Consider the following 15,891-nt stretch of genomic DNA (forward strand, 5'->3'; position numbering starts at 1 on the left):
AATTAAAAAAAAAAAAGGAAAATGATATTTTCTAGTGTTTATCAAGTAAGTGAATATAATCCAGGATTCGGACCTAACATACAAACAAAAGAGTTTCTGCTTAGTAAAAAGCTTGCTTTATCCAACTAAAGATGTTCTTCGTTCATAAATAAATAAAATAAATATATAAAAACAGTTTCTTTTGAGTAATCACCGCTCAGAAGAAGAAGACTCTTTGCGGCGTATTTTTTGTACACTTTTTACCAAATCTTTCGTTTCCCGCGCGCGGCTTTTTCTGATTGCAAATGGCGGCCTTTCTTGCCCTCGTTTGTTGATTAGGCGGGCAATTTACAATTCACAGAGCGCTCTCCTTGCATTCCGCAACGATCTACATACGGATATTTTAAAACGAAACGGGTATTATTTATATTCCCTGCATTAATTGGCTAGTGATGGATTTATTTAAAACGGATGTCGTATTTGACTTTCACAAATGGCCGACGAGCCATGAAACGACTGGATTACGGAATGTAATCTCGGATGTTTGTTCGAATATGAGCCGTATTGCGCTGGTCGTAGATGCCGTTTTTCCGCGTACACCTGTCAAAGCTTTGAGCGAATCAATTTCATGCAAAAACGTTCTATATTTTAATTTTTAAATCAAAAATAGAATGTAACGAAAATGAAGGCATTTAATTGGTTCTTTACATCGGTTATTTTAGTCTGTTTATTTACTATTGGTGATTTTACCCGGTTTCGCCCTGTATTTAATTTTAGCATTTTTTATAGTAAAAGTATAGTAATAGTATTTACCCATAGTATGAAATAAAGTGAATGGTGCACGGAAATCAGTTATAGAAAATAAAAACCTATCAGCGGAAGCTAATCTGGCAGTGCACAACGGAGTCCTGGTTCCAACTCTAATGTATGGAAGTGAAACATGGAGTTGACAAAAGAAGGATGAAAGTAGACTGAATGCAGTCGAAATGCGATCTCTCAGAAGAATGTGCGACAAAAGGATGTATGATAGATGTGCGAATAGTAAAATAAGGAAGGAATGCAAAGCTGAGATAAGCATTATCGATAAAATTAAGAAAGGTGTGTTGAGATGGTTTGGACATGTTGAACGAATGAGTGTGGAAAGAACGGTAAAACAAATTTACGAGGCGAATGAATGTTAGCGGGAAAAGAAGCAGAGGAAGACCGAGAAAAACATGGCACGATCAGGTATGCCAAATACTTGAAAGTGGTCAGGTTAGGAGTCGTAACAATCGGCGGGTATGTATGAGGAGATGCAACGTGGAAGAGGCGAAGAATGTTTGCAAAGACAGAGTGGTGTGGCGTTCTATTCTCTCTGCCTACCCCTGCGGGGAAGCGGCGTGATGGTTAGTTAGTTAGTTAGTTAGTTATGAACTAAGTAATATTTTCTGTGAAAAATGCAAAGGTAAGCCTTCATGGCTAACAATGTTAATTTTTTAAAGTTCAATAGAGGTAAACCCTTTGAGTCAACAGAGGCAGGCCATTCGGGCCAACTACACAGGTCTTTCAGGCCCAAAAAGGTGGATTCTGGAGCAAATAAAACGAAAGTCGTTCAAATTTACATACCTCGGCCATGCGAGTTTCTGATTTTATTCCGTATAAATATTTTTAAATAATGATAATATTTAGTTTATCTCAACTAAGATTCAAACTAATGATCAATCGTAGATCTTATAAATACTAAAAAGGACTGGTACATGTTTTTTTTAATGAAACGCAGACATGTTCATAAATAAAACCAAAAAAAAGCACAACCATCACTCCGCAACAAAGCGTTTTTAAAAATGAATAAATGAGTGTTTTAGGTTCAAATACACGTTCAAATTACCAAATATTTTTATTTTTTAATTTAAAAAAATGCAATTAATATTATCATTAATTAATTCCTTAAAAAATCGTTTTTTATTACGTAACTCAGTTTTTTTTTCAATACAAGTTTAAAGTACTGATTTTTTTAGAATAAAATAATCATTTTAAAGCTCACATTTAATTTCTTCGGGTTGTTTCGCGGTCAATTTTCGGAAATACTCTTCAGGGTTTTCTTCATTTTCTGAAAACGAAAAAGGTTAAATCATTAAAAATTCCCTCATCTGTATGGAAGCGAAAAAAAAACACTTTACATTGTACCTGGCGTTTATGTAATGGCAGATTCTTATACAAATACATGCAATGTTGACACAAATTATCTGTCTTGAAATTAGTTTTTTTAAATATATTTTTAATGGAACAAAACGGTTATTTTTTATGTTTTCTTTTATCTCTTTTAACATATGTTTTTTTTATGTCTTTCTTTTATTGCTTCAAATGATATTGATAGTTTATTACTATAACACCTTTTAAAAGCTACCTACCTGATTGAGATGGGAAGTAAATATGTAAAATGTTGTCCTAATTTCTTAAAATTGTTTGTAAAAATTTATACTGATGTTTTTTAAATAATAAGATTTTTTTTGCTTATGTTATAATATTATTAATATAATGTATCTAAAAATTAATAATATTCATAAAAATCTATTTAGATATGTCATTGAGGGTCTTTTGTTATGAAAATTATCTGGTGTTTTGAAAGTAAACATTTTTATTGTATGGTCTTATTTAAAAAAGGTTAAAAAAAACATGAAATACCAAATTTTTTAAATAATTACTAATTATGATTATTAATTATTACTAATGATGATAATAATTATTAATGATTTTTTTCAATACATTCAGTACTTTTATTTTGATTCAAAATGAAAATATACGTCATCGAAATAATTTATGGCTAAGGGATATTGTTTCTAAGGTTGGTCACTTTTAATGATGAAAATATTAATTTTGCAAATATCGCTCACTCTTTTCAAGAACGTCAAAAATCCAAAAACTTGATTTTTCAGGAGAACGTTTTAAAAATTTTAAAATATAACACAATGTATTAAAAATAAATATCAAGCCACTTACTGAACTTTTTACTGTGCAACAGATCTTTTTATGTAAAACGTGAAGTTTTTTTTCTCCGTTTGAAAAATATTTATTTAAAAAAAATTTTAAACAATGCCTTTTCTTAAAAATGCAAAAACAACACTTTCTGCCCTGTAGCGGGTAAATATTGAGTTAAAAATATGCTTCTTTTTCTGGGATATAGTACATTTTCATTCAATCAATCAATCATTTATATTTAATAAAATATTTAAAAAAAATTGTCTCGTACATTGAAAATAAGTATTGCAACATGCAGTATGAGCAATCTTAATTTTTTTAAACACGATTTTTTTCACAGTACAGCAGTAACTTTTTGAACAGTATGTAACCCAAAAAAGGGCTGTTAATACGTATTTTATTGATGCAACATATCGTTAAGTTTTAAATCATTCGGGTTTATTTATTAAAAGACGTTTACCAAATCACGCAGCATGTTCAAATTCTTTAATATACTCGTAAACATAATTTAATAATACGAGTATAAAATGGGTGTAAAATGAGACATTCGCTACAGCCGGAAGCCATTGTTGGTGATATTGAAAATGATATTTTGCTAGGCTCGGAGTAGGTACCTACGCGAGACGCATTTGGGTTCGTACCCTCGGGATCGCATTTATCCCTTTCGGTCCCACGGGGGTCATTTAGCAGACCCTTTACGTCCTAACCCCCCAGAGCCCCGCCTATGTAAAGTATGGAAAGAATCTATATTATCGACTTTCCTATCATCCAAGAAGGCATAACGTACATTCAGGGTGTAAAAATATTATTTGACAGATTATTATATTGAAATTTGTACTTGTGAGTATCAAGAAAACATTATATTATGACGACTTAGTAGAGAAACCCAGATCTGTAGAGAGAATAGGACCCTACAACAATCTGCCTTTGCAAACATTCACCTGTTCCACATGCATGCATTTCCTCATATATCGTTTGACTCCTGACCACACTACTTTTAAGTATTTGAAATACTTGATCATACTTAAATTATATGTGTAAAAATATATATATATATATATATATATATATATATATATATATATATATATATATATATATATATATATATATATATATATATATATTTATATATATATATATATATATAAATATATATATATATATATATATATATATATATATATATATACATATATATGTACATATATATAAATATATATAAAAATATATATATATATATATATATATATATATATATATATATATATATATATATATATATATATATATATATATATATATATATATATATATATATATATATATGTATATATAAATATATATATATATATATATATTTATATATATATATATATATATATATATATATATATATATATATATATATATATATATATATATATATATATATATATATATATATATATATATATATATATATATATATATATATATATATATATATATATATATATATATATATATATATATATATATATATATATATATATATATATATATATATATATATATATATATATAAACGTATTAAAAACTAAACGATATTGTCACGAAGTTATTATAAAATACGTTTGTGATCATATTAGATTTTAAACAAAGTGTGTTTTAAACAAAATAGAAATTTAAATGACGAATTATTTTTACAAAGAGTTTCGTTGTAAAATATAATTGGTATGGAAAATAATAATGAAAATTAAATATGACAATTAAAATGTTTTAAAAAGGTTTTGAAAATGTATATTATATAATTCATAATTCAATAACTTATAGATAGACAGCATTTTTAGTGATGTAGTCATTCGAGTCGTGTAGTTTCACATCACATCACAATGGACTCAATACTACTTGAAAACAGATAAGAAAATGTGTTTATAATGCCTATATGCGGTGGACGCCTCAAAAAGTTAATCAATAAAGATATACGAGTAAAGGAATCATCAGGATTAGTACAAGAAAGGGGAGAACAACTATGTGCCTCTCTGTCTAAGCATAAAAATAGAATATCGAATAAAACTTTGGCAGATTATTAATACTGACTTAGCGAACGAAGCACTTAAACGTATTAAAAACTGGAGCGATAACGACGAAATATTTTTAGGTTAAAAGAGTTTTCTTTGATGTGTTTTAAAAGGGTTTCCAATGAAAAATGCTTCGTCACTGTTAGAAAAAATAGAAATTCGTTTTTTAAAAGCCTACAGGAGTGCAAATGCAATAAAATATTTGTTTTTATCCTTCATGTCGCATGGTAAGGTGATTAATAATAATAATAATTTTTATTATATTTTAATATTATCCGTAAAAGATGGCTAATATTTTGACTTTGGTTTGTTCTAAAATAATAAATTAAATAATTTGGTCAAATGTGTCGCCTACTTTAAAAAACCACCTGATCCATGAAGTAAGTATAAGCCCTGTAAATACCTAGACTTTCATATTCTTCTTCATCTTTAAGATGTCTAAACATAAATACTGGTTTTCAGACGAGAAATTGTTATTCAGATACATTCTGACTTCCATGAACAATCTCGTCTCTATGAGACACATACAATAAGTCTAGACATGTTCAAACCATTGCCAAACATTTGCAAAAAAAACGAGAAGTATAATATATTGTATTCAATTCAACAGCTTACAGTATATAACAAATTAATGCATACATTAACGAAGCATTTTGCACGACGAAAAAAATACCGAACTTTCAACATAGAGTTATGCACGGTTACATATTACATAATACACTATAATTTGATTATAAATAACGATATAATTTTACATTGTACGTACATTATCTAATAATAAATCGTAATTACTAAAATTGATCACTTCAAACGTATTTGAAACTCATTTCTTGCCAATGCATTGAGAAAGACATCTATTATAATCGAATTAGTTTTTTTAGTATTAAGATTACGTGAATTAAAGTTGAATTAGGAATAAGTACTGATATTATATAAAATTAAATAAACCATATGATGTTAATTTTATATAACCTTGTGAAACATCATATTTTTTAAAGAAAGGTACCGATATATTATTCAAGACGATTTCTCCACATGATAGAAAAAAATCACAAAATTTTAGTTGCAATAAGACGTTGGAGTCATTTATTTTTAATATTATTTTTTAAATATTTATTTAAGGTACGTAGATACTTTTTTTATATTATATTAATTACAGCCGAAATACTTACACGTTAATACATTTTTTATTATTATTAAATTTTATACATGACAAGATATACTAACAACTTAGAATAAAAAGGCTTGGACTATAAGTAAGTCTGTTTCCACCTTGTCCCTACCAACGAGGAGCAACCATCGACGGACACTGTTCTTAAAAGCATGATCACTTTTGGAATTCTGAATAGTTACGGGCAGCATGTTAAATGTTTTTGGGGCAAGAAACAAAAAGCTTTCTTATGCAAAACTTGTATTAATAGATTACGTAGATAGTGCTAAAAGATTTTAATTTCTTGAAACTCTGAATATAGCACAGGATTGTTTCAATCGGAGAAAGGACATACACCGGATAGATGATACTTAAATGGACCACAAACATGTCATAAGTACTAAGATTATAAGTATCTCTTCGTATTTACGTGCCACATCAGGTCTCCCCGACTTCGAAGATCAGTTGAGAATAATTTACCCTGTCTTGGGCAGCTCTAAACAGTGGCTCATTGGCTGATCCCTGTCTAATTTCATATATTCCGGAGCCAGGAGATCTGTCGTCTGCTCACACTTTGTCAATCTTTTGTTGCCTTTATGATTAGGTACTATAGCTCGTACTTCTCTCCTCTCAGCACTTGCCCAGATAGGATATATTCCGGACATTGATATCAGTCAACAATTGTCTTCCTACACTTGCTCTTTGGAGCATATTCACGTTTCAGACCATATCCGTCCATGGATGCGTAGCATTCTACAACGAAGCCACATTTCAAATTCCTCTAATCGGTTCATAATGGTGATCTTAATGGTCCACAATTCAACTCGGTACAGAAGTACTGACCATATATAAAACTTAACCAATCTTTTCCTTAAATTTGTTAAAAATTTTAATCATTTTATTTTATTTAAAAACTATGTTGTAGTACTCGTACTACTCGTAAACATGTCATTTATATTCCCATGAGTTTATACAAAACTCATTTTGGAAAAATTTCATAACCTTGCGATCACACACATATGGTATACTGACCCACATATTCATAATATATATGGTAAACTGCAATCAAATGTACGTGTACATGTTAAATATCTTGATAGAGATAATCGAACAATCTAAACTCATGGTATATACAGGGTCCGCCATCTAAAGTTTTTTTTTTTAACTAGTGCTTATTTCGTGAATGGTAACACTTAGCTCATGTCTGATTTGACAGATAATTAGTTTTATCCTTCCGCTGAGCGAATATGGTTGTGTATACGCTTGAACAACGCTGGGAAATATTGCGACATTCGACTTACAGAAGATGCCGATTTTGCCAAAAAAATCATCTTTTCGGATGAAGCTCATTTTGATCTTGGCGGGTATGTAAACAAGCAAAATTGTCGTATTTGGGGCACAAAAAACCCGCACGCATACATTGAAAAGCCGGTACACCCAAAACGAGTCACTGTTTGGTGCGGATTTTGGTCCAGAGGCATAATTGGGCCATTTTTCTTTGAAAATGAGCAAGGAGTGGCCGTTAGTCAATGGCGATCGTTATCGGGCCATGTTGAACGGATTTTTGTTCACAAAAATTGAAGAAGAGGATATTGGCAACATTTGGTTTCAACAGGACGGCGCTACGTGCCACACAACCGAAGCTACACTCGATGTTTTGCGCCCCATTTTCAAAAAAAAAATGTTATTTGGCGGACCCTATAGTTATTTATATATTTTTTTATTTACACTATTTTTTTTCTTTAACCGTTCATTTTATGTTATATTTTTTTCTTAATTAAAATACGACATGCACCACATAGTCTTGAGCTTTCTACCTCAATATTTGGAATAAACCTTAATTTAAAACAATCAATTATACTAACATGTGCCGTGGTGTAGTTGAGTAGATGATCGACTGCGTTACTGGCGTCGCGGGTTCAATTCCAGCCAATTGCAAAATAAATTCAAGAAAGATTTATTTTCAGTTGGTCTGGGTGTTTGTGATGTAATATTTACATTTACTTTCCCTATCATTACTTTTCTACCTATAATCAATACTCTAATAGAGGCTTTGCGGGTAATTCTTTTTTTTTTAAAGCAAACCAATACTTGAAAAGTTAATATATTTTTTTTATTTTTATTCAAAGGAATGATATTTCTCAGAGATTGAGTTTTGACTATTAAGAAGCAAAGTATTAAATTAAATGTGGGGTGATTTGTCTGATTTGTATCATATTATGAGAAGGCTGATTTTTCAAAATATCGTCATTACTCAAACTCATTTATTCCAATATTTTAAACGATTTAAAATAAACATATCAATGAACTTATAGATTCTATTGATATTCTTGTTCAAATGTTAAATATGTAGTAGACTGGAAAATATAAAGAGAAATAGTGTTTTTGTCCATTCTACAATTTTTAATTAATCTCTTGTTCGACATGAACCAAGTTTCTCGTTCATAAAAAAATGTCGGAATAAGCTCTTATTTCAAATGAGCGAAGCAAAGCGTTTCATCTACAAGTACAAGTTATTACCTCCGTTAGATGCAATCTGCAGAATGGTCCCAATTGATACTTTTTTTCAAAGATATTAATCTGCTTTTTCAGTGAGTCGGCAAAAAATGGCAATTGACTACAAGTGCGCGCAACAGTAGAATTTGTAGATGGGAGATTATGAAAGTAGAACGGAAAGCATCAAAGCAAAAGAGATCTATCTGCATTTTTACGAATAATAAATAATTAAATTTTACGAACTTAAATTTTTCAACTTAAATATTTTACAACATTTTGAGTGTGTCCAAATACTTGTTCACAAAATCTGGATTATCTCCAATTACAGGAGTTATTTTCATATTATTTTTTGACATCTCATCAAAGATGAAGAATATGGAAGTCTGGGCATTTACGGGGCTTACGACCGTCATAGGCTGGTTACAATCCAGGATTCGGATCTCACATACTAATATATGAGTTTCTGCTTAGTAAAAAGTTTCTTTACATCTCACCAATAGATGTCTCTAGTGAAGTTCTAGTGATTCATGAACAAGGTTTATAAATTGGTTCATATATATAGAACTTCCAAGAATTTGAGTAGTGTGGTTGTCAATAATGGGTAGAATTGGTGAATGTTATACGTGTGTAAAGTGATCACTGAAACCAGCCTATGACGGTCGTAAGCCCCGTAAATGCCCAGACTTCCATATTCTTCATCTTTGATGAGATGTCAAAAAATAATATTAAATATTTTAAATCACTGATATAATTCATTTATCAACTGATTAAATATTTTTTAGTCGACATATTTGAATAAATTTGTTTCTTTTTATCTAGGTTTTCTAGGTCTAGACATCTGGCAATTCCTAATGAATAGATTTGTACTCTAAATTATTATTTTAACATAAGTATATTTTATGTTCTTGCACTAAGCCTCAACTAAATTCAATATCTTTTATATTTAAAAAAGTGTTACGCGTGACATTCTACATTTTATTTTTTGACAAGAATTTGAGTAATATTTGAGAAGAATATGGAAGTCTGACAATTCGTCGGCAGTTCTCGTCAGAACTTCGGGACGCGAATCTGACTTGGGAGGATGCAAGGGAACTGGCGGCCGACGGAGACAGTTTGTGGACTCCATATGCTCCACCTAGGGAGCGGATATGGTTTAATAATATGATATATTATTAGATTAAAACCAATATTTTTAGCTTTTCCACTTTATTTTGTGGTAAATAAAGTAGAAAAGCTAAAAATATTGGTTTTGATCTAATAATATATTAAAAATGCAATTCCATCACGAAGTGTCAGTGGATAATATAATTCTATTAATAATATGATATAATAATAATAAAACAAAATACCAAAAAAAAACTCATTCCCCAGATACAGCTTTGTCCTCAGAAACTCACTCTCAATTAGATTAAGAGTGAGTAAAACGGTTAGGTAATTCCATAAACACATTTTTTTCATTTTAAATTCACCCTTAAGTTATCATTAAAAAACGTGACTTGGACCGCTTTTCTAGGAAGTATTTCAATGTCTGTATGTGAAGCATTATTATTGCAATGAAAAATGCTGATGCGAAAGAACGACGGAAAGTGCAGTAAAGTATTATATTTTTATTATTAAAAGAGGGGTTGTGAGTCATCTATCGATCCAGAGGTGGCGGGTTCAACTGCCGTAAACTGCAGATAGGGAGAATGTCACCACAATAGCCTTCTTAGCTTGAGTATTTGTGTTATCACAACATAAAAATACAAGTGAACACTATACAATTTCATTAATTGATTCGGCAGTTATTTGTATATTTACTGTTAGCGCAGGCAGTTGCTGGAATTCCATTTTGAATTGTTGGGTAATATAACCAAAATTAAACACGGTTATTGGATTGAATTCTACTTTTATTTACATATATATATATTTATATATATATATATATATATATATATATATATATATATATATATATATATATATATATATATAAATATATATATATATATGTATATATATATATATATATATATTTATATATATATATATATATATATATATATATATATATATACATATATGTATATATATATATATATATATATATATATATATATATATATATATATATATATATATATATATATATACATATTATTTTTTGAAATCTCATCAAAGATGAAGAAGAATATGGAAGTCTGGGCATTTACGGGGCTTAAGAATATGCCCAGACTTCCATATTCTTCTTCATCTTTGATGAGATTTCAAAAAATAATATGTATATATTTATATATATATATATATATATATATATATATATATATATATATATATATATATATATATATATATATATATATATATATATATATATATATATATATATACATATTGATATGATCAAATCGACAGGGTAAATAGGCACTCTGCGCACATGGGGCTTACAATAAATGTTGCAAAAACCCACGTGTTTTGCAACACCTCATGCCTAGATGCCCAACAACCCTTGATGTTGAGTAACCAGCGCATCCAAAGGGTCGAGAGTTTCAAGTACTTGGGAGTGTACGCGACTGAAAATGACAGCCTTCAAAAGGAACTGGGAGTGCGATTTGGACTCGCAGGGTCCGCATTTAACAGTATGAAGGCTGTCTGGAGATCGGATTTATACTCGGTGAAGACCAAATGCCGCCTATAAAATGCCTGCATTGCTCCTGTTCTCTTATACGGCTGTGAAACATGGCACCTTGCAAAAGCCCAGAGCAGCCGTGTACTGAGCTTCGAGAATAGGTGCCTGTGGAGAATTTTAGGCGTGCGGAGGTTCGACTTTGTGAGGAATGAAGAGATAAGGCGTAAGAAGTAGCAAATCTTGGTCACAACTGTCGTCAAGAAAAAGCGATTCAGTTGGCTTAGCCATGTACTTCGCATGCCTCCTGAGAGCCTTAATCAAGCTTGCCTCTTTTACAAGGCATCAGGTTCGCGCCGCCCAGGACGACCACTGCTGACAATTCGTCGGCAGTTCTCGTCAGAACTTCGGGACGCGGATCTGACTTGGGAGGATGCAAGGGAGCTGGCAGCCGACAGAAAAGCCTGGAGACAGTTCGTGGACTCCATATGTTTCACCTAGGGAGCGGATATGGTTTAATTAAAGATATGATCAAATACTGACTGCTTTTTTTTAAATTTACTGGCAAAGCACCCAATTTTGAGTGATACCTGAAATACTGACTGCTAGTCAGTGTTTGATTATGTCTGAATAAGACGAAACGCGTCACATATTATCATATATAAATGTAAATAAAGAAGAATCCAATCCAATAACCATGTTTTATTTTGGATATATTACCCAACAAGCCATTTTGTAGTAAAATCTATATTTTTTTATATGAGTTTTGCTTGGTAAATACCACTGTATATCAAAATCTATTGTAACACTTATTTCAATGCATTTTTTTCCAAACACCGTCGATATTAAAATGATGCGTAAAACATCGAAAAACGTGTCACAATAGATTTTAAGAATAAATGGTAGTTACCAAGTAAAACTTTAATTCAAAATGAATATCATATGGATACCAATATATTTAAAAATAATAATTACTAACAAAAACATTTAAGACTCACCCCTATTTAGACTTCATACTAAAGGATTTATTTTTTTATTTTTAATGTATTTAATTTATTTTTAATTTTTATTTAAATTTACTTTGTTTTTTAAAAAAAATTGTAAAACGAGCTCCCTCTCTAAACACTATTTTCTACTTTATTAGAGAGGTAAAAACGTTATACTTGAAATGAATTGTATATTTACCGGTTTTGTATTATTTAAATACGTATGATGTAAAAAAATCAATAAAAATTCAACAAAAAAAATGATTTGGCGACAAATATTGGATTTTAGTATTGTGAATAAAATACAAGTTATTAGAGACTTATGGATTCAATGATGAATGGAATAGTAAAAGTAACTAAGTACAAAAAGCAAACAAAATGGTGTTTTTTTTCTTCTTTCTTTTTCTGTGCCGCATGGTGCTAATGACACTGCATTTAAACGATGCAGTGTAATAAAGATCATTATTAAATCGAAAGTAAAGAAATCAGTCCCACACTTCAAGTACCAGTTCAAGTTTGCAAATTTGTTACCGAAGGTCAAACAAAACAAAGAAGTTTATACGCCATTTTTTATGTACTTAAATAACCACCTGGCTAGGAAATGAAAAAAATATTCAAAATTTAATTAACGATAATTGCGATTTATGACCAGATGAAAAGATTTAAACCATACAAAAACAAATACCTTTCCCTATCATTTTTACAGTTTGGTCGAGGCATTAAAAATGATGAGTTGAAATTACAAAACTTAAAATAATTCGCAAGGAATTCACGTGTGAGTTTGCAACAGCGTTAATGGTTGATTTAAGTGAACTTCTTATTTGGAAAAGAGCCTTATTTTTTAAATGTAACAAGGTTTCGGACACATTCAAAATGTTGGAAAAAATCTTGGTTTTAATTTTATATTTACTTGATAAAAACCACTTTTTCATAAAATCTATTCTGTTACGTGTTAAGTTCAATCATTTTCAAACACCGTATACGGCAACGCAACAAGGTTTAAAATGTTATAAGGGTTCGGGCACATTTAAAATTTTGGAGATAAAAAAATCTTGTTTTTTATTTTATATTTACTTGATAAATACCTTTTTTTTCTGTAAAATCTTTTCTGTTATTTGTTAAGATAAATTATTTTCAAGTACCATATATGGTGTTTGAAAATAATGCGTTTGAAAATGATTTGTCCGCCTCTGTGCTGTAATGGTCAGCGTGTTTAGCTACCGTGCTGGAGGTCCCGGGTTCGATTCCCAGGGGGGGTTGAAAATAAATATTAGTGATTTTACACTGTAATATTTATTTAATATTAACCTGTACTGGTTCTTGAAGCGCAAGTGTGATCACCTTGCCTTCATGTAAGTAATGATCAAGAAAACACAGCGTCAATTCGATGCAGTGCCCTATGCACCATTGGGTGCGGATAAGGGTAATAAGTAAGTAAAATGATAAACATTACCATAAAAATTACTACAGAATCAAATTATGGAAATATTAAAAAAAACGTAATTACTTTTCGTCACAATAGAATTAATGTGTACAATTTACGCCATGCTTTCTTTAAAAATGAATTCGCCTTTGAAATCTACAATCTGAATTTTTCTCCATTTTAATTTTTATTATTAATTTGTTCTCTCTGAATTAACATACCGAAAGTTCTTATCTATAATAAATTGCCACCCCTCGGCCATTTTGCCATTACACACAGACGGCCGTGACACCTTTAGCTGCTGCAGCGTAAAAATGGTTGAAATTTAAAATGTGATTCGTTGAACGTGAGGTCAACAGATTTTTATCGCGCGGTAGGAACGTGCACTATATAATCGCATGATATAATATAATGCCTTACGATAAATAAACTAGGACTTTTTAATACCCCCTTTCAAAGTTACGGGAAAAACAACTCTATTTTCAATTTCTGCCTACGAAAGCTCTGCAGTTTTTCAACGCAGTCGCAAGCATACACTAAGAATTTATTTATTTTAAAACATGTGCCTCCGTAGTGTAATGGTCAGCACGCTCGGCTACCGTTCTGGAGGTCCCGGGTTTGATTCCCAGGGGGGGTGAAATAAATATAAGTGATTTTTTCATTGTAATATTTATTCAATATTAACCTGGACTGGTACCTGAAGCGGAGGGCTGATCACCTTTCCTTCATGTGTAAACGATAAAGATAACACTGCGTTTATATGAAACAGTGCCCTATGCACCATTGGGGTGCATATAAGGGTTTTATTATTATTATTATTATTTTAAAACATTACACGCAAGAGTCATGTATATAATATTCCTGATGAGTAATTTCCATTTTTCATTTTGGGACATGGGATAAAGATTGACAATAATGAAACATAAATAAGAAAGTTTTAAAAAAAGATAAAAAGTTAAACAAAACCGACACAGGGTAAAATATATAAAATATAAAACAACAGACGGGTAAAGAAAAAAGGCATTTTAAAAAACACAAGGCAAGAAGCATGTTTAAAGAAACACGCAAGAGTCATTTATATAATATTCCTGATGAGTAATTTCCAATATTCATTTTGGGACATGGGATTGAGGTATACAAGAATGAAACACAAATAAGAAAGTTTTAAAAAAGAAATAAAATTAAACAAAACTAACACAGGGTAAAATATAAATGAATATACGGGTATAGTAAAAAAGCATTTAAAAAAACACAAGGCAAAAAGCATGTTTCAAGAAACACGCAAAACATTTATATAATATTTCGTCAACTATTTTCGGAAGCTATGTCTCCATCTTCAGGTCTAATTGTAAGCATTACATTTGGACCTGAAGATGTAAATATTAAATGTTTACATTTAGAGCTGAAGATGGAAGCATAGCTTCCCAAAATAATTGTCAGTAAAATAAACTCATGAAGTAAAAAAAAGTGTTTTTCTTTTACAATTTCATCATATCTTACTACAAAGTGAATGCCGAAACAATAAATAAAACTCATTCTTGATCCATGTTGAAATGTCGAAAAATAATAAAGTTAATTTGAATTTAATCTTATTTTGACGCAGTAAACGAGTCCTTGTTTTGGTTAGTAACGTAAGCACCATAATAACTTCTAGACGGGTTCGTATAGCATACGGAATTACTGGGGATAAAAACTGCGGCGGGGTTAACGGTGATTTCATTAGCCGAATAAACAATAAAGGCTTCACCACACTCGCCAAAATAAACATTAGGCTCGTCTGAAACGGCCTGATATACTGTTATCACTCAGCAACGCCATTCCCGCGGTCGGTTCACATTATCGCGCCGTAGAATAGCGATCATTAAGTTCGCACATACTCTAATCCCCTCGATAAACGAGGCTTTGTAAAAAAAAACTATAAATTAATTTTTTATAAACATTATATTTTAAAGGTGTTTTAACTTGATATCGATTCTTCAGACCGATCAAGTTAAGGCAGCAGCAGGCACCTCGGTGGTTGGAGCTCTGCGTGCAGCGCAGTCAAGGGATAACTGGAAAAGAGTCATTGCTTCCACAAGGGTCACAACCCTCAGTAATGAGGACTAAGACGGAGAAGAGATCATTTTTCCCTTTTTTTGAAATATAATAAAAATCTGGGCATTCCAGGGCTTATGACTTGGCATTTGGCTGGCTTCAGAGGGTAAGTCATTAACAATTTAGATAATTTAGAA

The 15,891-nt window shown here is 30.7% G+C and overlaps 1 long non-coding RNA gene across 1 annotated transcript in view; it reads right to left on the reverse strand.

Annotated features, from left to right (window-relative positions):
* Nucleotides 1-2,002: 2,002 nt before the first annotated feature.
* LOC148302051 (uncharacterized) overlaps nt 2,003-15,891 on the reverse strand; it is a 319,967-nt gene continuing 306,078 nt past the window's right edge. Inside the window, exon 4 of the long non-coding RNA XR_015838711.1 lies at nt 2,003-2,068. This is a non-coding gene — a long non-coding RNA (uncharacterized LOC148302051). The remainder of the gene's footprint in view (nt 2,069-15,891) is intronic.

Source organism: Brachycentrus maculatus, unplaced genomic scaffold (genome assembly GCF_059751285.1).
Source record: "Brachycentrus maculatus isolate JH-2025_06_01 unplaced genomic scaffold, ASM5975128v1 h1tg000485l, whole genome shotgun sequence".
NCBI lineage: Eukaryota > Metazoa > Arthropoda > Insecta > Trichoptera > Brachycentridae > Brachycentrus > Brachycentrus maculatus.